This window comes from Mastigoproctus giganteus, chromosome 2 (genome assembly GCF_048544385.1).
Source record: "Mastigoproctus giganteus isolate SK-2022 chromosome 2, ASM4854438v1, whole genome shotgun sequence".
In the NCBI taxonomy this organism is placed as follows: domain Eukaryota; kingdom Metazoa; phylum Arthropoda; class Arachnida; order Uropygi; family Thelyphonidae; genus Mastigoproctus; species Mastigoproctus giganteus.
In genome coordinates this window covers 32,502,481-32,526,769 of record NC_143576.1, presented here as the reverse complement: position 1 = coordinate 32,526,769, position 24,289 = coordinate 32,502,481, and the positions used below count along the sequence as shown (strand labels likewise).

The 24,289-nt window shown below is 37.9% G+C and overlaps 1 protein-coding gene across 6 annotated transcripts in view; it reads right to left on the bottom strand.

Annotated features, from left to right (window-relative positions):
* The window catches only part of LOC150089257 (semaphorin-2A-like), a 1,190,084-nt gene extending 1,166,401 nt beyond the window's left edge, over positions 1 to 23,683 (bottom strand). For 4 of the 6 annotated variants that reach the window (XM_090388608.1, XM_090388620.1, XM_090388623.1 and 1 more), the window contains exon 1: positions 23,473 to 23,683. The gene's annotated coding sequence lies outside the window, so the exon portion shown is untranslated. Of the gene's footprint in view, positions 1 to 23,455 lie in introns of all 6 variants that reach the window. The other 2 variants (XM_090388614.1, XM_090388640.1) reach the window with 1 other exon arrangement.
* Between the last annotated feature and the right edge of the window lie 606 nt (positions 23,684 to 24,289).

The following is a 24,289-nucleotide window of genomic DNA, read 5'->3' as shown; positions in this document are numbered from 1 at the left end:
TTCTAAAACTGTCATGCACCAGTATAATGAAGACTATTTGTCTTTTGGATTCTTTTCATCTTCAAGCCACATCCTAAGTGTGTTTGTGATACGAAACTGGTAAACCAAGCTATGGTTCCAAGTAAGCTGAAAAGACACCTTCACTCACATTTATGCGAGAAACCAATTGAATATTTTCAAAAGGCTTATAGCTGATCAAACATGTCAGACTAAACAATGGACTAAAATCACAACTAATTCTATTTCTGACAGAGCTAAAGAAGGGCTATGCCATTGCCAAAATCGTGGCAAAAAAGATGAAATGACATACAACTGCCTAGTCAATAATTTTACCAGCATGCTGTAAAATTGTAAATATTATGTTTAGCGAGGAATATGAAAAAGAGATTTTGAAAATCCCTACGTTTGATAACACTATTAGTCGGTGTATACAAGACATGCCTCAAGACGTTGCGTCACAAGTGATAGCTAACATTAAAGAAGCCGATTTTTTTGCCATCCAGTTGGACGAGTCAACTGACATCACTGGAAAAGCTCAACTGCTAGCATTCAGCAGGTTTGTTTGTAATGGAGACATCATTGAACAATTTTTATTTTGCAGACCACTTCCAGAAACAACAAAAGGCCAAGACATCCTTGATGTTGTCCACAGTTATTTCAGTTTTCACAATTTGTCATGGAAATCATGCATCAGCATCTGCATTGATAGTGCTCCCGCTATGTCGGGAAGCCTGAAAGGATTCGTCACATTGTTTTTCACACTGTTTCCTGCACAGAGAGGCTCTCATTTCAAAATCAGTAGTACCTGAGCTCCAAAAAGTAGTGGATGAGATGATCAAAATGGTTAACTACTTCAAGAGTAGACCATTAAAATCAAAGTCGTTTTCAGCAGTGTTCTGCCATGGAAGCTGTGCAAACACAACTCCTACTGCACACAAAAGCGAGGTGGCTATCATGAGGGTGGGTACTTTCAAGGTTCTATAAACTGAGGGAAGAGCTTAATTTTTTTTACATCTGAAGAGTCTCAGCTGACTGACCTGCTTAGTGATGAAACCTGGTGCAATAAAGTTGCTTTCCTAGCTGACATTTCCCAAGCCTTGAATACTCTTAACAAGAGCATTAGCATTAGTATGCAGGGAAAGAATGAAAATAATCTTACTTGTACTGACAAAAATTAACTCTTTTAAGAAAAAATTAACATTGTGGGGAGCCAGAATCAAAAAAGAGAACAAAGTTGAAATGTTTGAGCTGACAAAAAGTTGCAGACTGGACAAAAATCTTGTTGATTTAATTCCACAAAGTTTTTCACTACTGAGTAAAAACATTGAAAAGTATTTTCCATCACTTGATGTATCTTCATTTGACTGGGTAAGAGATCCGTTTGTATTAAGTGCATTGGAATCAGCAGAATTAACTGTTGCAGAAGATGAACTGATGGAAATAAGAAACGACAGAGAACCGAAACTAAAGCACTCCCAACAGATTTGGCCTCATTCTGGTTGTCTCTCCGACAGAAGTATCCCATTATCACAAAGAAGGCAATTGAAACACTCCTTCCTTTCTCTACATTGTATCTGTGTGAGGCTAGCTTTCCTGCTATGAACATGAAGAGTAAGAACAGGTCGCAGCTTCAAACATTGGAGGACTTGAGGGTATGCTTATCAACCATCCGACCTCAAACAAGAGGTCGGATGGTTGAACAAGACATCATGAAACATCACCAAGCACAGGTTTCCCACTGATATTTTTATATAAATTACATTTTAATCATTTTAATGATATTTTTTTATAAATAGCATCTTTTTCAATATCTTATTTCAATAATTGGAATAATAACAAATATGAACATAAATTTTAAAAATAAATCTTTTGAAATCCAGATCAATGTCATTTTAAAAAATAACACAATGATTAGTATTTTATCTATTGAACTTTTAAACACAATCTTAATATGGATTTTTTTTTTTATGATAAAATCTCTCCTTAAAAAACTGCTCATGTGCCTTGAAAATTTTAGCACCTTGCTCAGTGTGCTGTGAGTTGAAAAAGAAAACGATCAGCATTATAAGTTGCTGAAAGGTGGTACATGAAAATCAATTTTCAACCACTCAAACTATGAAAGAGGGGAGAAAAAAATACTATTATGATTATAATATTTTAAAGTAAAAAAAAGCGTTATATTGATTTTTTTTTTTTTAAATCAAAATGTTCCAAAAAAAAAAAAAAGTACGAATAACATGTATAACTGCCTGTGCTACAAATAAGCGTTTTAAAATAGTGAATTTTCTACCATGCACCAACGCTTTTTTCAAAATCCCACACCATTACTAACACGCCGACTGGTTAAGGACAATTAGCATTAGCATTAGTAGAGGCATTTGATGCAAGAAAGCAAGCTTATGCAGCATCAGCCAAAAAAAAAAAAAAAAAAAAAAACCCACTTCCACTTCACCCCTCTGTTCGTTCCAAATACCTGTCCAGCTGAGCCTTAAACTTATTTAGGCTATCAACCTCCACCACAAGGGATGGAAGTCTGTTCCACCAACCAACCACCCGCTGGCTAAAGGCAAATTTCCTCACATCTATCCTACATGTCTTTCCTCAATTTGAATTTATGCCCTCTCAGGTGATTTTTCTGAGCTAGAGGAAGAATCCCATCAGCATTGAGCATGCTTAAACCATTCAAGGCTTTATACACCTCTATCAGATCACCTCGCTGGTGCCTAGTCTCCAGACACTGTAATTTGCAAAACTTAAGCCTTTCTTCGTAAGAGCACCCCTTTGTTCCATTCACTAATCTTGCTGCCCTTCTCTGTACTCGTTCCAGCAGCTCTACATCCTTCTTGAAATGAGGCCACCAGACCTGTATACAGTACTCTAGGTGTGGCCTGACCATTGCCTTATACAATGGAATAATCACCTCCTTATCCCTGCTGGAAAAATTCCTGTATATCATTGACAATACTCCATGAGCTACTCTTGCAGCCCGTCTGCACTGCTCAGAGAACTTCATATCTGCCTGCACAACCACCCCCAAGTCCCTTTCATTCTCTACCACTGTCAGTGTAGTACCACAGAGTTGATACGTTGCTCTGGGGTTGCGTTTCCCATGTGTAGTACTTTACATTTGTCAATGTTAAACTTCATTTGCCACCTCTCAGCCCATCTGCTCAACCTTTCCAGATCCTGTTGCAGCAGCATAGTGTCAGTAGTGTCCTTGACAACCCTGCCAACCCTGCCAGTTTTTAAACAAGTGGTTCAAAACCTTTTTTCACTCAAGTCACACAATTATTTATTTATTTAAAGAACAATATATTTGTAGCATATTTAAAGAGTGACTGACAACGAACTCAATGAAGTTTTTAGGCACTGTAGAATATATGCATAATGCACCAATTGTCTTCATCTTCACCATGTCCGCCCGCACGTAAAAACTTGAAACCTAGTGCATGGATTTTCATGAAATTTTATTCTGGGCCTTTTTAACAGATTTCTCAAGCCATCCAAAATTTATTTCATTAAAATCATGCCAAAGAATTCAGCAATTATTATTTTTTTGATTCCCAGTGAATGAATTTTCATGAAATTTTATATTTGGCCTTTTTAGAAACATTTGTTGAGCCATTCCACATTTCATTAAAATATGAAAAATAGAAATCTAAAAATTATTATTTATTTGTCTGCCTGTCTGTCAGTATAAGACAACTCAACTCACAGTGTATGGATATCTATAAAATTTTATATCTCGTTCTGTTAGAATGATTTGTCAATCCTTCCAAAATTTCATTAAAATCGGATCAACAGAAATCTGGCAATTATTTCTTTTTTCCATACACATCACATAAGTTGATCCATATACCATATACAAGGTCATCAAAAAAGGTGTCCATGATTTCCCTTTTAATTATCTTAGCATTGGCATTAGTAGAGGCACATGATGCAAGAAAGCAAGCTTACGCAGCATCGGTTAAAAAAAAACCAAAAAAACTCTCCCATTTCACTCATCCTTTCATTCCAAATACCTGTCCAGCCCAGCCTTAAATTTATTTAGGCTATCAACTTCCACAACAAAGGATGGAAGTCTGTTCCACCAACCAACCAACTACCCGCTGGCTAAAGGCAAACTTCCACACATCTATCCTACATCTGTCTTTCCTCAATTTTAATTTATGCCCTCTCAGGTGATTATTCTGAGCAAGAGGAAGAATCCCATCAGCATTGAGCATGCTCAAACCATTCAAGGCTTTATACATCTCAATCAGATCACCTCGCAGGTGCCTAGTCTCCAGACACTGTAATTTGCAAAACTCAAGCCTTTCTTCATAAGAGCAACCCTTTGTTCCATTCACTAATCTTGTTGCCCTTCTCTGTACTCATTCCAACAGCTCTACATCCTTCTTAAAATGAGGCCTCCAGACCCGTATACAGTACTCAAGGAGTGGCCTGACCATTGCCTTATACAAGGGGATAATCACCACCTTATCCCTGCTAGAAAAATTCCTGTATATCATTAATTACAGACACCATGAGCTACTCTTGCAGACCATCTGCACTGCTCAGAAAACTTCATGTCTACTTGCACAATTACCCCCAGGTCCTTTTCGTTCTCTACCACTGCCAGTGTAGTACCACAGAGTTGATATGTTATTCTGGGGTTACTGCTTCCCATATGTAGTACTTTACATTTGTCAACGTTAAAATTCATTTGCCACTTCTCAGCCCATTTACTCAACTTTTCTAGATCCTGTTGCAGCAGCGTACTGTCATTAGTGTCCTTAACAACCCTGCCAACCTTTGTATCGTCTGCAAACTTGGACATTAAGCTTGATATACCATCATCAATATCATTTATAAATACAGAAAACAACAATGGACCCAAAACTGAACCCTGAGGGACTCCACTAATAACATTAGTCCACGATGAGCAGTGAACATTGATTACCACTCTGTCTTCTCCCACTCAACCATCCCTTTATCCATAGCAGCAATTTGCCTCCAATGCCACACTGCTCCAATTTGTTCAGCAGTCTTCCATGTGCAATGGTATCAAAAGCCTTTCTAAGATCCAAATATATGATATTAAAGTTATTACCTGCATCCAGTTCCTTTGTGACCACATCATAGTATCCAATCAAATTGTTCAGGCAAGACTTTCCCTTAACAAAACCATGCTGTGTTTGAGCTTTAACTGAAATCTTGTCTAGATGATCCTGCAGTGCTTCTTTTACCAGTGCCTCCATTAATTTTCCTGGAACAGAAGTTAAACTAACAGGTTTTTAATTACTTGTGTTGCCCTTTGATCTTCGTTTGTGAATTTGGGTCCCATTTGCACATCTCCCATCCATGAGTACCTCCCCTGAGTCTAAAGAAGCTCTCATAATTATGGCTGAGAGTTTGCTTAGTTCCTTTGCTGCCTCCTTTAATATCACTGGATAGATCCCATCCACCCCGGGTACCTTTTTTATGTTTATCTTCAACAATTTCTCCTCCACTTTCCTCTCAGTTATTGCAAAATCGTCTTCAGAAATATTTGATCAATTGTTGTGATCGTAGCAACAAACAGTGTGGTAACTAAGTTTTATTTGACACCTCCGTAGCCGAGTGGTCAGGAGCGCGAGTGCAGTAGCACGCGCTCTTTGAGTAGACCGGGGTTCAAGCCCCTGACTGCTGAATACGGTCGATCTGCCAACCCGCACTGGACCAGCATGGAAGATTATGGTCCATTTCCCTCAGCATGAATTGTTGAGGAGGCTTCCATCCTGCAGTGGGTTGCTAATGGCTGCACTTTACCTTTTTTTTTTTTTTTACTTGTACATGCACCACCACAGTCAGTGTCAGTAACATGGCTATGCAACAGAAAGTGCAGTGTGTTTTGGTATGATGAATTTAAATCTGTCATAAGAGTGCAATGTCAATTGAAATTCATCGTACCACAACACACATTGCGCTTTCTGTTGCACAGCCATCTTACTGACACTGACAGATATGTCAGTGTCAGTAAGATGGCTGCGCATAGGAGTCATTATGTGCACACTCACGCCGCAGCCAAGATCATTGTTGAGGTGTCAAATAAAATTTAGTGAGTTGCCACACTGTTTGCTGCAGGTGCTGGCTGGAACCCTTCCACTCGACCTGGAAGTGGCCAGAATCGGCATCCTCTATGAAATTTCTAAGGGGAACGCCTGCACATTCATGGGCTTCAATGCAGATCCCACTGCTAACCGAGCGACCGAAAAGAAAAGGCTCACTGCCCACCTCACGCAAATATGGCAATCTAGATGGGACAACTCTTCCAAGGGAGAGATCACTAGGAAATTTCTCCCCAACGTGGAGAAATTGCATCCGAAGGCCCCGCTGTGGTTCTCACCGGGCCTCTATACAACCTTTCTACTTACCGGACACGGAGCATTCAAGGCAAAACTCACAGCCCTGGCCATCACAGAGGACCCTGCCTGCTGCTGTGGAGAGTCTGAGAGCTGGCAGCATCTCATGTACGATTGCCGGCTCTACGATGACCTTCACTGCCAGTTCATCTCCAGGATCACCTTCTTGCCCAGAGACAGAGAAAAGCACCTACTCGACAGTAAAGAGCAATACATTGCATTCTCCAAATTCGCAGAAGACCTCTACAAGAGGAGACGTACCCTCATTGTACAACAACCAAACCGTGACCAACAGCAATAAAACTAATTCAAGCTGAGAACTGAAAACGACAAAGTGTCATGACTGCCGCATCGTGGACCCTACAAGGAAACGGATTCTACCAAGAATAAAGGACACGGCTTACAACCATTAGAATGACTACAACCCTGGACTTTTCAAAGGAACACACCGACCTGGATCGTGCAGTTCACTGCCACCAAGCCATTTTGGCGAACAAAATCGAGCACCTGACTCGATTACTTTAAACCCAAACCCAGGCGGGAAGAGGGGAGACACCCTGTCCCCCCCTCTCTCCGCCGACCCTCCTTTTCCTTCTGGTGAGGCATGGACATGCCTCACTGACCACCTGGGGACATCTACTCTGTCGCCCCCATACTTCTACCTTTACCCCCCAGCCTTCTGCCTCTCCTCCCCCACTCTATCTATACACGATGTAAATGCCCTACATCCTAAATTAATCAAATCAAAAATAATTTTCGCCCAGTCTCGGCCTATCATATCCACTGCCCTGCTCTTGCCGTTTGAATGCATGGACGCTATGCGCTGTATGCAAACATTCAAAAATAAATTACAACTGCATGTGTGTATATATATATATATATATATATATATATATATACACACACTTATATATCTTAAATTTTTTTTTTTTTTTTTTAAGGTCCTAGCTGCTGAAATCTCAGGAAATTAAGCGGCAGGACCTGCCAGAGTAACTTAAGTCAAGTGAGTTCCTGGTCTGCCTCCACGGGGCAAAAGTGGGGCAACGTTGGGCCTCAATAGGGGTCCAGCGGCTAAATGACCAGATGAACAACGGTACACGACACCACACAAATACAATTCCCACACACTTTTAAATCTCTGGCTTTTCCAGTCAACTGGTTCACCCACAATGTAAACTACGCGGAGATGGGGGAAACCCCTGGTGCCGTTGGACCCTAAACACACTTTCACTTCACTGTTTGCTGCTACGATCACAACAATCGATCAAATATTTCCAAAGATAATTAAAAGGGAAATCACGGACACTTTTTTCGATGACCTATATTACAGGTGGAGTACTAGATATTACGTTTGTGACTATCTGTTGGTTGGAGGAACAAATATACAGTACAGCAGAGGCACAGAAATGAAATGTTCTCAGTTTGGACATAGGTTGTTGCTTTCATTCGTTTTTATATATATATATATATATATAAATCACAAATTATTATTATTTGCCTAATGTACACTGTAACACACTATGTATATTGACTAACTTGTTTACAATCTCTTGACACTTTGGGTGGGAACCACTGGTTTAGAAGACAGTACCACAATGTTGCTGACTAAATCAACTGAACTATATACTGTGAAGATATTTCTGTCACAAACATCGAATTTCTCCTTCCTTTCTTTACTATTGTACTTAATATATTTTTTTATTGTTCAAAATAAAAATTCAAACTTATTAAATTATAGTTGATTATTAAATAATAATTGACTAATAAACCGTTATTTTTCTTGTAGATTTATAGCTGGTATGCTAATTTAAAAATTGAGGTCTTTTTTTTTTTTTTTTTTTTTCCAGAAGGCATTAAACAAAAGCAAAGTTAAATTTTATCTTTTTTTTTATGCAGGGTCATATAAAACACGAGAAGTATTAGAACCTATAGTACTTAGTACCGCGCTTGGGTTGGAGGTTGAGAAGATGAAAGAAGATATTTGTTGACATTGGATTTGAACTTATGTAGACTAATTTTCAGGAAATACATATGAAGAAAGGTTGTTCCAGAAAATGGCAGTTGAATTAATAAACGAGGAAGATGAAAAGTTGGTCTTGTGAGTTTGAAGTTGGACAGTAAATGGATGTTGCCTGCACATGTTCGGACTGTTTTGAAAGAGAGAGCGGGAGTTATAGAAGCCAATTCAGAAGAGCAGTGCCTATGGAAGTATCTGTAGAAAAGACATGCAGCGAAAACAGTACGTCTATGAGACAGCGAGTGGAGAGACTCTGTTAGAGAGGATTCATTAATTAACCTAACTGCCCTCTTCTGAATGGAATCTAGAAGCCTGAGAGAGGTTTTTGGGGTACTGCCACAGATGTGGAAACAGTATTCCACAGTAGGGTGGATTTGCGATTTATACAGAGTGAGCAGATGTTTGGAAGAAAAGTAACACCAAGAGCAAAAGAGAAAACCAAGTTTTTTAGATGCAGAGGAAGCAATATTTGTAATGTGCTTGTGCCAAGAGAGATTAGAAGTCAGGGTAATCCCCAAAGATAAGAATAGCAGCAGAAGAATCCTTTTCGCTAGATATAAGACAAGACTGAGTTTTAGAAGGGTTGAAATCAACTAAGTTGTCTTTGCCCCACTGGAGAATTACCTGAAGATAGGCATTTAAGGAATTGGTAGCAGATTTTCGAGAAGTTGAAGCTGATTGAGCAGGGCAAGGTTTCTCAATATGGAAAGTGGAATGCAATGTGCTATCATCAGCAAAACTATGGATAGGATTTCCAGTCAATGGAAGAAAGTCATTAATATACAAGAGGAAATGAGTTGGGGAACCTTGGGGGACACCGGCATTAGTGGAGAAGTTAGAAGATAGAGAGCCATCTACTATCAGCCTCGGTGAGCGATCAGAGAGAAAACTGGATAACCAATTACAAAAAATAGTTGGCAAACCATAAGATGGAAGCTTGTTTAGAAGACCTTTATGCCAAACATGATCGAAAGCCTTTGAGATGTCAAGAGCAACTACTTGTGTTTCACCGAACCTTTCCATTGAATTAGTCCATAAATGGGTAACATAAGCCAGAATATCATCAGTGGATCGACACTGACGGAATCCATACTGGCGATCATTGATCAGACGGAAGGTTTCTGGGTAGTTTAAAAGTTGACAGTTAATTGATTTCTCCATTACATTAGAAAGAGTAGAAGTAATTGCAATGGGATGATAATTGGAAGGGAGGGATCTGTAACCCTTTTTAGGAACTGGCTGGATATGAGCAAATTTCCAAGCAGAAGGAAAAACACCTTTGGAATAAGAAAGTGAAAAAAGATGGCAAAGAATAGGAGTAAGTTCAGGAGCACAGGTTTTGAGAACAAGTGGAGAAATACCATCGGGACCTGGAGCTTTCTTAGCATCAAGATTCATCAAAATCCTTCTGACATTCTTTTGACGGAAGACCACAAGAGCCATCGAATGGAGCGTGTTGGGAATGGTGGGAGGTGTTTTACCAAGATCATTAATACATGAGTTGGAAGAAAAATGGGATGCTAGCAGGTCAGCTTTATCTTTGGTGACAAGCACTTGGAAAGGAAAAATGAGAGTAGGCATGTGCTATAGGCCTAATGAATCTGATGAGTATAATGAGCAATTGTGCAGAGAAATAGAGTGGGCCAGTAAATCAGAATGTCTTATAATGAGGGATTTTAATTTTCCAGATATTGACTGGAACTTGTGGGTTGGTCATTCGCACGCTAGCAAGACTTTTGTGAATTTATCGGAGGATTGTTTTCTACAACAACATGTTTGAGGGGTAACCAGAGGGAGTAATACCCTTGATCTGATTATCAGCAGTGATGACACATGCATTAGGAATTTGCAGATAAAGGAACCACTAGGTGGCAGTGATCACAGTGTACTGATGTGTGATTTATTTAAAGATGTAACTACCATCAAGGGTAAAGGGAAATGGTTTTGTAAAGGTGACTACAGAGGTCTCACACAATTTTTAAACTGTACAGAGAGGGATCAACTGATGTTACCAATGGTGAATTCTAAATGGGAAGCCTTCAGGGACTTAATCTTGGAGGCTACTAGGCTTTTCATACCAACTAAGAAATACTGTTCAAGGTTCAGGCCTAAATGGATGTCGGATGAATAAATGAGGCTCGTGGCAGAGAAGAAACATGCATGGGATGCATATAAATTATCAGCCGACACAGAAGCCTACGACAGATATAAGCTAGTCTATAATCAAGTCACAAAGCAGGTTAAGTAGGCGAAGGCATAATTACAAGAAATCTTTGGCAACAGATGCAAAGAAAAACAGCAAAGAGTTTTTAACTTATGTAAACTCTAGAAGGAAGGGGATGAATCAGATAGGTCCACTTAACATAGATGGTTCAACTATTGATGATTCTGCTCAAGTAGCTGATAAACTGAATGAGTATTTTGCATCTACATTCACACATGAGGAGTTATTCAAGGAAGGGAATGCCAGACGTTTATCAAACTCTAACAGGGAGCTAAGTGATTTTGTGATAACTGAGAACAAAGTGGAGAAGAAACTGTTGAAGTTAAAAATAAAAATGGCACCTAGGGCAGATGGAATCTATCCAGTTATAATGAAGGCATCAACAAGGGAAGTAAGCAAACTCAGCCATAATTATGAGAACATCCTTAGAGTCAGGGGAGGCCCCATGGACTGGATATGTGCAAATGTATCCCCAATTCACAAAGGGGGGTTCAAAGGGAGACAAATAATTATAGACCTGTTAGTTTAACTTCTGTTCTGGGAAAAATAATGGAGTCACTGGTTAAAGAGGTGATACAGGATCAGCTAGAGAAGACAGCAGCAATAGTTCAGACACAGCATGGGTTTGTTAAGGGGAAGTCTTGTCTGACCAAAATGATTGGATATTATGATGTGGTCACAAAGGAACTGAATGCTAAAAATAATTTTGATATCGTATACTTGGATTTCAGGAAAGCTTTTGATACTGTTGCACATGGAAGACTGCTGTACAAATTGGAGCAGTATGTCATTAAGTGCAAGTTACAGCAATGGATAAAGGGATGGTTGAGTGGGAGACGGCAGAGAGTGGTAATAAATGGACACTGCTCTAGGTGGACTAATGTTATTAGCAGAGTCCAACAGGGTTCGATGCTGGGCCATATTGATGAAGGTACATCATGCTTAATGTCCAAGTTTCCAGATGATACAAAGGTTGATAGGGTTGTTAATGACACTAAAGACAATATGCTACTGCATCAGGATCTAGAAAAGTTAGGCAGATAGACTGAGAAGTGGCAACTGAAGTTTAACATTGACAAATGCAAAGTACTGCATACAGGTAGCAGTAACTCAAGAGAAATGTATCAACTCTGTTGTACTCAGGGAGGTGGAGAATGAAAAAGACCTGGGGGTAATTGTGCAGTCAGACATCAAGTTCTCTGAGCAGTGCAGATGGGCTGCCAGAGCAGGTCATGGGGTTTTATCAATGATATATAGGAATTTTGCTTGCAGAGACACGGAGATGATTATCCCTTTGTATAAGACAATGGTCAGGCCACACCTTGAGTACTGTATACAGGTCTGGAGGCCTCATTTTAGGAAGGATGTAGAGTTGCTAGAACAAGTACAGAGAAGGGCAACAAGATTGGTGAGAGGAACAAAGGGGTGCACTTTGAAGAAAGGCTTAAGTTCTGCAAGTTGCAGCATCTGAAGACTAGGCACCTGAGAAGCAATCTGATTGAGGTATATAAGGCCTTGAACGGACTGAGCAGGCTCAATGCTGACAGGATACTTCTACTTGCTCAGACTAAGAACCTGAAGGGGCATAGGTTCAAATGGAGGAAAGACAGTTGTAGAATAAATGTGCGGAAGTTTGCCTTTAGCTCAGCATTTCCCAAATGGTGTTCCGCGGAATCCTGGTGTTCTGCGAAAAAAAAATTTTTTTTTTTTAATTTTACACATTAAAAGTTAAAAATATTGTTGGTACATTTATATCTGGCAGAAGAGACAATATTTGGGTCAGATCGCTTTCACTGCACAGCTTGTGTACTAAACTGCCTTTGTAATTGTAATCCAGAACCTGCACATTACATCGACTGTATACTACCGGACCTACCTACCAGGCACCTCCATAGCCGGGTGGGCAGGAGCAGCAGTGCATAGCACACGCTTCTTGATTAGACCGGGATTCGAGCCCGTGACCACCAAATACGGAAGATGTGGAAAGGTCAGGGAATGACCACCGCATATCCCGGAGCAATATGGCCTTAGTTGCTAATGCTCCTAAAAACCAAATAACAAACAAACAAACCTACCTACCTAAATACTAGGAAACGACACGCAAAGGGTTGTGATTGGTTACACTCCGTGTTTGGATCCGTTCACATGGTGGAACGTTTTTTGTATTTTATTTATACTAATAACAATAAACAAAGAATTTAAAAGGTATCTGACCAGAACCAAGAAAATTTTTTGCCTGCAGTGCATTTATTTTTTAATGTGCTATGCTAAAAATATTTAAGGGGTTCCGTTATGTTGTACAAAATATAAAAGAGTTCCCTGACTAAATTTAATTGGGAAACACTGCTTTAGCCAATGGGTAGTTGATTGCTAGAACAGACTTCCACCTGTTGTTGTGGAAGTTGATAGCTTAAATAAATTTAAGGCTGAACTAGTCAGACCTGATGGGTGAAATGGGAAGGGTTTTTTTTTTTTTTTTTTTGGTATAAGCTTGCTTTCTTGCATCATATGCCTCAACTAATGCTTATAATCTAAAATACCACAGTTTGTAATAATGTAGATTATACAGTGTCCAATTAGCAGAATTAGGGTATCATTATTACTAACAGATTAGAAAGAATACTTGATGAGAATCGACTGAAAGAGCAAGCTGGCTTTAGGACAGGATTCTCAACTATGGATCACCTTCACGTAATATCACAGCTAATGGAGAAAGCAAATGAATATAAAACACCATTATGCCTGGCATTTGTGGATTATGAAAAGGCATTTGACTCCATACAGCATAAGGCAATGTTTCTGGCACTGGAAAGACAAGATATAGATACTCCATATATTATGATTTTGAAGAAAATATATGAGAGTGCTACCTCCTTTATTAGACTAGACAAAGACAGTAGGAAATTTAAAATCGAGAAAGGAGTTCAACAAGGAGACACAATATCTCCGAAGCTGTTTACTGCTGCCCTTGAGGAAGCTTTCAGAAGATTAGACTGGTCGCAGAAAGGAGTCAATGTGAACGGAGAGTACCTAACCCATTTACGATTTGAAGATGACACTGTGGTCATAAGCCACTATCCCAAAGAATTAGAGTCAAATCTTAATCAGTTATGCACAGTTAGTAAGGATTTTGGACTAAAGATGAATATGGTGATGAATATGGTAATGATGAACAAGTATGCCACAGAAAGGGAAATAATGGTTGAAGGAGCAGTAATTGAAAAGGTGGGGTCATATATTTATCTGGGACAAGTTATTAGCCGTAATAATGATAAATGGCTGGAAGTCAAGAGAAGAATAAATTTTGGATGGATAGCATTAAGGAAATATAGTCACATACTGAAGAGCAATATCCCAGTTTGTCTGAAACGTAAAATAATGAATCAATGTATACTCCCCACCATGACTTATGGAAGTGAAACTTGGGCACTCACCAAAAGAATGGAAGAGAAGCTGAGAACTACATGGCGAAGAATGGAACAAATCATATTGGGAATCAGATTGTTAGATAAGAAGAGAAACACATGGATTAGGCAGCAAACTCAAGTAAAGGACATTCTTATCAAAACTAAAGAACTAAAATGGTCATGGGCAGGACATATAGCTCGAAGACATGATGACAGATGGACTAAGAAAATAACAGAATAGAAGAAATCCTGGAAGACAAAGGCGGAGATGGATAGATGAAATTCATGAGTTTTTGGGTAGTAAATGGATGGCCAGTGCTCAAAACAGAAGGAAGTGGAAAGTTGCTGGAGAGGCCTTCATCCTGCAGTGGATTGAAAATGGCTGATGATGATGATGATGATATTCTTTTTGATCTCTTAGTTTTGTGAGTTGTTTTAAAATTAAATTTAGACTAAATTCATGCTTCTGACTAGAGTAGCAAAACAGAGTTCAAAGTGGCAGCAATGCTTTTGTTTGGGAGAGAATTTCCAAGGACTCCTACAAATCAGGATTATGCTGTGTGTGTGTGTGTGTGTGTGTGTGTGTGTGTGTGTGTGTGTGTGTGTGTGTGTGTGTGTGTGTGTGTGTGTTACTTGTGCCCCCTTCACAAAGCTACCTTGGTAGAACATGATTGCCTTTGTGTATTTAATAAAAAAGAGCATGACGAGATTAAGCGCAAATTCAGAATTCTGATGGGATTATATAAGGGTATAAAGAATAGGGTCGATGCTCTTGAAGGATTAAAAAAACAAGGGACCCATGAAGCACTTGGCCACCAACATTTGAATCAATTCTCCAGCATAAGACAACAGAATGACATCCTCTGCAGCAGTGATCCTTGATCCCAAAGGAAGTTGCTATAATTGTTTATTTGATTGTCAGGGGAATGGAGAAACACATTATGCAAATATAACAGGTGGAAAAGAACAAATGTATGTCTGCCAGAGACTAAAGTTGATGATGCACAGCAGCTATCATCTTTTAAGGGCACAAATGGTGATACTATTGTACACACTGATACTAATGATATTAAGAGAGGGATATCCGAATAGTTATTAACAAAGTTAATAGTTATTTACTCAGATTACACACATAAGGGGCAAAAATTTAAGTGAGGAAGGATGGTTGCAGAATATATATGTGGAAGGTTGCCTTTAGCCAGTGAGTAGTTGATTGCTGGAACAAACTTCCATCTGTTGTTGTGGAAGTTTATAGCTTAAATAAATTCAAGGAAGAACTATACAAACTAATAGGTAGGTGAAATGGAAAGTGGTTTTTTTTTTTTTTTTTGCTGATGCTGTATAAGCTGGCTTTCTTGCATCATACGCAACTACTAACATAAATGCCAAGTACAAAGCAATGATGAGAAAAATGTGTGTTCGGTTTGAAAGTGTCTGCAACTCCCATACATAACAGGAGGGAGTACATGACGAGAACCTCCTCATCAATCAATTCAGCCCTGGAGAAACTATTTCTGCAGGGATGTGATACATTTAAACAGAAGCGAGTGCAAGAATATTTGCCGATGCTATCAAAACAGTGTTAGATAGGTCAGAAAACCTGGGAATACACAGAATAATTTATTAATAGTAGCTGCAGGCAAAACTGAAAGTGATTCTTGCATTACTTCTATGAGAACATGCAGCAGCCTGGAAAGCAAAATGTTGTGGATTTCAAAACCTGATGGGGCCCCTCCTGGAACTACAAATGTGTGTGCTGTGTTAGGGTTACAAAGAGAAAAACATTGTAGCACATACTTGCACGTACACTACTGCAATGAGCACAGTAAATAAATTTGAAGTACTAGTCAAGTCATCAAACGTAGACACTGTGGGGTTACTACAGACATGGTGTCATTCGGATATAAGGAATTCAGAATTTGAATATGGAGAGTAGAATGTAGGGGATTATGCTCTTACAGGTGGTCTTAGAGTACAGGGGAGGATTATGCTCTTAATTATGAACCACATAAAATCAAAGACAGTGCATCCAGTGGACATGGGTGGCCAGTGCAATGTAGAGTCAGTCTGGCATAGCATTAGCACTGGGAAACAGAATGAGGATAGGAGTGTGTTATAGGCCTAATAATAACACACTCCAATCCTCCTATGATGAGCATAACAAACAACTGCACAGACATAAAGTGAACCAATAAATCAGAATCTCTTATAATGGAGAATTTAACTTTCCAGATATTGACTGAATCATGTGAGTTCATCACTCAGACAGTAGCAAGACTTTTGTGGATTTATTGGATGTTTGTTTTCTACACCAGCATGTTAGAGAGGCAACAAGAAAAAGCAATACTCTTGATCTGATGATCAGCAGTAAAAGATGTGGGGGTAATTGGTACATTCTATAACTACTTTCTTGAATGCTTCCCACTTAAAATTTATAGTTGATAACATTATCGGTTGGTTCCACTGAAAAGGATATAAATAAGTTAGTTAATAAAATGTAACCACTGTACACAGTGGTCACATTTCATGCATGTCAAATAGTAATAATAGACTTATAAAAAATATAAAAAAATTTAAAAAATTAGTAAAAAGTAATGGTTTTTAATTACAGACCAAAAGCATTTCATTTCTGCACATCCACCACATTACTCCAATCAGCGCACAGCAAAAATACTATATCCTGTGCTTCAGCTACAAAGAGACTACATGGAGCCTATACAATATATATGAAAAAAATTATATGGCTCATTATATATAATAATGAGCCAGATTATTATTTATAACTGGCCCAATTATAATATTCAGGAAGAAGCAATATACCTCATTCCAAACAAGACAAATATAAAATTTCATCAAAATCCATCCACTCGGAGTCAAATTATTACATGCCCATAGATGAACAAAAAAATAATTTCTAGATTTGTACTGTCTGATTTTAACAAAATTTGGAATTACTCTATATGTCTCTCTAAGAACTAAGTATAGAATTTTGTGAAAAATCCAAAGAGAAAGAGTCCAGTTATTAGAGATAGATGGACAGATAAAAAAAAAAATAATAATAATACCTGCCAGATTTCTGTATTGGTCCAATTTTAATGAAATTTAAGATGGCTCGATAAATTTTCCTAAAAGAGCCAAATATAAAATCTTACGAAATTCCATCTATCCGGAATTGAATTATTACATGCAGAGAGAGAGATGGATCTGGTGAAGACAATGGGTACATTATGCATATGTGCTAATGCACCTGAAAAAGTGTAAGACCATTACAGTCACCTTTAAAAAACAAAATCCCTTCTCCTTACCAGAAACTTAACAAATACTTCAAATTCCTCTAATTTATTTAGCATACTCCTAGCATTAGTGTACAAACAAATATATGTGCACCTGTTTTTACTACTAGTAACACTAAGACATCTCAAGTAATTTGCTTGTCACATGAGGGCCACTAATACACCATGTACTCCACGAGAGCATGTTTTCTTGGCTGCTGTGGATCCCAATAGAAGAAGCACAACAATCAGTTTCACCTCTTCCTATGGTTGCTGTAAAACTATTAGTCTGAGTATTCCTCCAGGCTAGCAGTTTTCTAACCACCTAGCACTGCTTCAGTAGCATTAGCAGAGGCATATGATGCAAGAAAGTAAGCTTATACAGCATCAGTCAAAAAAAAACAAAAAAAAACCTTCCCATTTCACCCATCAATTCGCTCCAAATGTCTGTCTAGTTCTGCTTTGAATTTATTTAAGCTGTCAACTTCTACAACGACAGATGGAAGTTTGTTTCAGCAATCAACCACCCGCTGGCTAAAGGCAAACTTCCACACAGCTATTCTACAACTGTCTTTCCTCAATTTGAATTCATGTCCCACCAGACGATTAACCTAAGCAAGAGGAAGAATCCCATCAGCATTGAGCATGCTCAAACCATTCAAGGCCTTATACACTTCAATCAGATGAACTTGCAGGTGCCTAGTCTCCAGACACTGTAATTTGCAAAACTTAAGCCTTTCTTCGTAACAGCAACCTTTTGTTTTCTGTTAACTAATCTTGTTGCCCTTCTCTGTACTCATTCCAGCAGCTCTACATCCTTCTTAAAACAAAGCCTCCAGACCTGTATACAGTAGTCAAGGTGTGGCCTGACCATTGCCTTATACAAGGGGATAATCACCTCCTTTTCCCTGCTAAAAAATCCCTGTATATCACTGACAAGCCTCCATGAGCTGAATGACTACTGAACTGAACTGACCACTCAGATTCCAACTTTTTCCTCTGTTAACGGGAACACCTATATAGATTTGACTGTGTCTCCTGAAGTTGTTGTTGTTTGGTTTTTAGGAGCATTAGCAACTAAGGCCATATTGCTCCGGGGATATGCGGTGGTCATTCCCTGACCTTTCCGCATCCTCCGTATTTGGTGGTCAAGGGGCTTGAACCCCGGTCTAATCAAGAAGCGTGTGCTACGCACAGGTGCTCCTGCCCACCTGGCTACAGAGGCGCCGTCTCCTGAAGTATGTACACATTATGTGGATAACTGGGAGAGTATCCTCCATGGGGTTCAGGGTGATCTTGTTCCAGGTAATTGATGCTCTGTCTTTAGGAGTTATTTTTCTCAGTGGAAAGTAGAAGCGAGAATGCAACATCTGGAGAATGAAGTGTTTGTGAAAAGGAACTAGAATCAACCTTAAGGGTTGATTTTAGGACCTGACATGTAGAGCACTGTGTCCAAGCTTTAAACTCATGGATTTGAAGGTGATGACACCATAGTATATGCAGATGACCTGGTATTTATTATTTATGGACATTCTAGGAAGCAAATAGATCATGCTTCAAATGTATTGAGTTATCCCATTGAGTGGTCTAAAATCTACAAGTTTGCTATTTCACAGGCTGTCTATTCCTATGCTCCTTAAGGGTAAGCATAGTTTGTCTCATCCTCCTGTTTAATCTGGAGCTATCTCTTTCAGATATGTCTGCAAGACTATGTATCTGAGGGTTGTGCTTAAAGGAGCAACTTTTTTATATAGAACATTTAAATTTCTAAAATAAAAGATTAAGACCTTGTATGCCAAGCCCTCCCTTCTTTACAGTCCATGGTGTGGAAGCTCAGGAAGGGGGACAGATTCCTGCCAATGGAGATGCTCCAAAATGTTCAAGAGATGAATGCCAACTACAAGCAATTCATTGAGGCCAAAGCCTACAGAAGACGCATCATCAGGGAGCAGGTCTTGTCTTCAGCCGAGTAACTGTCATTGTATTTCCTTGATCGGTATGTTGCTATTGTGGGGAAAAAAAAAAAAAAAAAACCCTGTTTTTATGTGTTTACAACTTGTTTTTTGTTTTTTTCCTGTTTTAGTTCATTTCTATGTTAAACCCTTAGCATTTTTGCTGTTATGGGCATTGCATCAGGGATGCATGTAAAATTTTCACTTATTTTCACTGACTGCAATAAATGTATTATTTTGTTGCTTTATCATGTCTTATTTTGTCACTTTATCCTATTATATATCACTACATTTCTTATTCATTTCTTCTAGTTCACTTGTCATGTATATCGTAGGTTCAATAGTAACAAACTTCTATTTCACACTTGCCATATAAATATACTATATATATATATATATATATATATATATATAGGGTGATTCAGGAGGAATAGTAAATATTTTGGGAGGTTATAGTATCGATTATAATAGCACCAGAAATCAATGTTTATTTCCACAGAAAAAAAAAATAATAATAACCCCTTTGTTCCAGAAACCTGTAAAGGATTACTAGGAATTATCATCAGTTTTGTCTTACCAACAATATATGAGATACTGATACTACCACCCCCTCCTCCTGAGATCTACAAATACCAGGACTAGTAATCACTCGATTGACCTTATCTGTGACTTCTGAGAATCAATAATCCATTCTATAAATCAACGAGCCACTAATGGAAAGAGAAAACTCATATTTCTGTGTTTCTTGCAGTATGGTAGTTTTAATTCTTTATAAATTTGTAGTCCTAATGAAATGGGTACAAGACAGTCTTAATGAAATGGTACAAGGCAGAAGTGGTTTTTATATACTGTTGGCTTCAAATTGATGGTGTTAAATTATGCCAAAGAACATACAAACAGGGCAGCTAAAAGACATTTTGATCCTCCTCCAACCCAGAAAATATACTATTACTCATGAATCTTCAAGTCAAATATAACCAATAAAATATTTTTTACAAAATTCTCTTTCCGAAAAGTGTCTTACATACAGAAAACACTATTTTAACAAAATAAAGCAAATTACTAAAATGTAACGAATAACTCAACTGTGTACAACTAACGAAACCCTGATTTTGTTTGCAAATATCTGGTGTGAAAACCCAAATGCTAAGTATTCTATTCTTGTTTAAGACCAATGATTACCTGCTTTTGAAATACCAGCAATTATCATCAATAAACCAAATTAGAAAATCTCTAATTATTTCAGATAATCTATGGTATAATAATACTATTTTTTAAAATTATTTACATATGAATATGCATAATATATCTAGAAAATAAAAGCTAACTATAAATCTTTGATAAAAAAAAAAAAAAAAAAAAAATTCAAGGGAGAACTAGACAGACTATTGGAGGTGATAAACAGATGATGCAGAAAGTTTGGGTGTTTTTTTTTTTTTTTTTTTTGGCTGAAGCTGTATAAACTTGCTTTCTTGCATCCTTTATTACTACTAATACTAATGATAAAGAGAGATAAGTAGAGAAATCAGCTGACAGAGAAAATGATTCTACGTGCTAATAACCATTCAAGCAGTGTATAAATGCTGCTTTGGACTCTAAATAGCAAAGCTGCTTAAATCATAAACAGCTTTGCTTTTTTAGTGTTGGCAGCATTTACAAACTATATGAATGCTTTTCTAACATATGTGACTTGACTGGCTGATGATGTGACCTGAGATACTCTTACTAAATCAGCAGGAAGCATGAATTACAATGTAAGCCACCTTAGTAAAACATTCCAATCATCGTTTGTTCACAATACACTCAACTGTAACAAATTTCTTCACACTTCCCTAAAAAAAATTTTTTTTTCAAATATAGTATTAGTAACACTATACACTAATGTTGATATATCTTACGCACAATGGTTTGCAATACCAAAGAACAAATCCTTTTTGAGAAGGCAGAATTACATTATACAAGGAATAAAGTTTAAATACCAGATTTACCTTTTATATTTTGCTATCCTATAATCCAAACTCATATGAAAATTAACATACTCCTCTGCTAAACATGCAATGCCAAAACCATGCCTAAGGGTTGTGCTGTCCACGATTGGTATACTTAACTTACTATAAAGTTAAGTTAAATTGTCTAAGGCTGCCTTGAATCTAACATAAAGCTGTGTGTTATCATTACACTTCAGAACATCCCAAAGATAACATGATAGCTAGAAATGCATTAACAGATTGGTAAGTCAGGTCGTTTTGGATTGGTCCCAAGATAACTCAGGTTATGTATAAGAATTTAGAATTGAAGAATAACAAGCCATGAAGCATCAGAGTTGCAATGGCTATAAACAATGGACTGGGTTGTTTATTTACGTGATTAAAAGAGGGGAGGGAGAGAGAGAGAGTGAGAGAAAAAACATAACTACCCCTTCAAGGTTCTGATTAATACAGGCCAACCAAAAATATCCTTAATTTCAACCTGCCATTAACAGGTTCAATCCAAAGCCTTTCCAAGCAGATAAGAAGCAACTAATATCCTCAGCTATACAGATCCTGATAGGAGCAATAAAGCTGGTCAGAAAAAGGGCTAGTCTACTTACCTTATTTTATTCGCACTGTTTGTCACAGTTAGCAGTCAGTGCCATGGATAGAATGCTTTCCACTTAGTACGGTTGGCACAGTCTGCTGGAATGAGCCCTAGTTTAATTTTAAACTAATTGGCTTAACAATTGTCAAGGTTAGCCAATTAGTTTAAAATTAACAGAAACCAAATGCAGACTATGGTAAAGGTTCCAAAGCAACTCAAGAGGCAGGTCAAGGAGAGCAAAGGGCCAAACTATTCAATTCAAGGTCATGAATCATCTAGCCTTATGTGCTTTACCTCATATATCTATCTCAACAGTGTATTAAAGTTTTAAGAAAATAATTCTTTATTATTCACAACAAACTGTAGCTGATTGTGAATAGTGGGAATGAAGCTGAGGTAATGTTTCACAGTCCTTGATTCAATCTTACCCAGGGGGCTCATATCTGGTGAGTATGGGCTTGGCACACCCAGGGTCCTAAGGTGGATATCATCATTCTTCTCTTTCTTGGTAAATCCCTTTTACTTCTGACTCTTGTTCTCTCTCTCTCTCTCTCTCACACACACAGGGTAATTCAGAATTTTTTTTTTTTTTTTTGGCTGGTGCAGCAAAAGCCTCAGGCTTCCTTGCACCATACAGCTAATAATAATAATAATAATAATAATAGAGATCAACACACTACTACAATTATCCATTTCATGAGGTCTGCATAGCAATATGGACTTAACCATATCCCTTATTGGCATATATTTTCTTTTTACATTTGAGCAGATGTAACTGACCTCTTCTCTGTTTATTCCTTTCATCTTCGAAACAAAATGAATTACTCAGTTTCAATGAAAATTATGTCTACAGCCAGTTTACTTCAAGTGACAGTTCATAAATGTAAGGCATTCATTATACTAGTACCAACAGAAAAGAAAGAAATGTTTTAAAAGATTCTTGGCATGTACACTCTAATTTGAATGGGTGCTTAGAAACTTGTTAAAACTACTAGTTTTTCATAAAAAATATTGTCATGGAGTATTTCGCTACGTAACAATGCCTGGAGTCAAAGCTGCCGAGAATAATCTATTATATGATTAACCTAACGTTATCATATACTCTCCCCCCACCTCCATGATTTTTTTTTTTTTTTTTTACACAACAAACACCCTCTCCATGATGGCTTTTCCTTTCAGTCAGTTTCCGGAGGAGACAATCAAACCGAAGAATCACATTCAATGCACTTTACAAGTATTTTGAAAACTGTACGTAGCAGTTAATTGTAATCTGTACCTATCGATTAACGTATCAATGAATAAACCACTTGTAAACAAAAAATTTAACAGCTGACAACTCAAGAGTTTTCGTTTATACCTTATGAGCGTTTTCCCCACAACGCTTTTTCTTTCCCAATAGTATACATAATCACACCCGGATGATATACAATATTTCTCTTAAATTATTCCCTAATGACAAATTTCACGAAAGGAGAGTTTCTGAAATTGTGGCTACTCATATTCAGATACTGGAGACGAAGCAATATATCCAACTTTTTTTTATTACTTCAAACAAAACACAATACAGTATTACTGATTGTAAAAATACAAAACAGAAGATGCTGATGATCAGAATTGTATTACCTGAGCATCACACTTACCGTCTCTCAGTGTGTGATAAATTCGGATATCGCTCATGAAACAAGTTTACACTATTATGTATGTTGAAGGAAATCAATTGCAGAATTAAGCGTGCACGCGAAACACTAAAATAAAGATTTTAAAAGGCAACCATCATCATATTTTAAATGCTCATACACAGCACACGAAAAATTTTAATTTAAACTTAAAGAACCGAAACACACACTACTCTCTTTCGACATCACATAAGTCTCAGTTAGGTACATCCCTAATCTGCGCATGTCTCCACCAGCGCCCTCTGGTAACTTGATCAAAATAGGTAATTGAAATAAAAACATGATAATTCATGTGAAGAAAGGAAGATATCCAATAACAATAGTAAAGCAACAATATACTGACAGAATGAGGAAAATGAAAAAAGAAAAAGCAACAGGACAGATGAGTTAACCTTTAAAAGGAGGAGAAATCATAATATCCAACTAAACACATAATACCCAGCAATACCCATCACGTTCATCCCATCATCATCATCATCATCATCAGCCATTTTCAATCCACAGCAGGATGAAGGCCTCTCCACCAACTTTCCAGTTCCTTCTGTTTTGAGCACTGGCCATCCATTTACTACCCACAAACTCATGAATTTCATCTATCCATCTCCGCCTTTGTCTTCCAGGATTTCTTCTAGCTCCTCTTGGGTACCATTCTGTTATTTTCTTAGTCCATCTGTCATCATGTCTTCGAGCTATATGTCCTGCCCATGACCATTTTAGTTCTTTAGTTTTGATAAGAATGTCTTTTACTTGAGTTTGCTGCCTAATCCATGTGTTTCTCTTC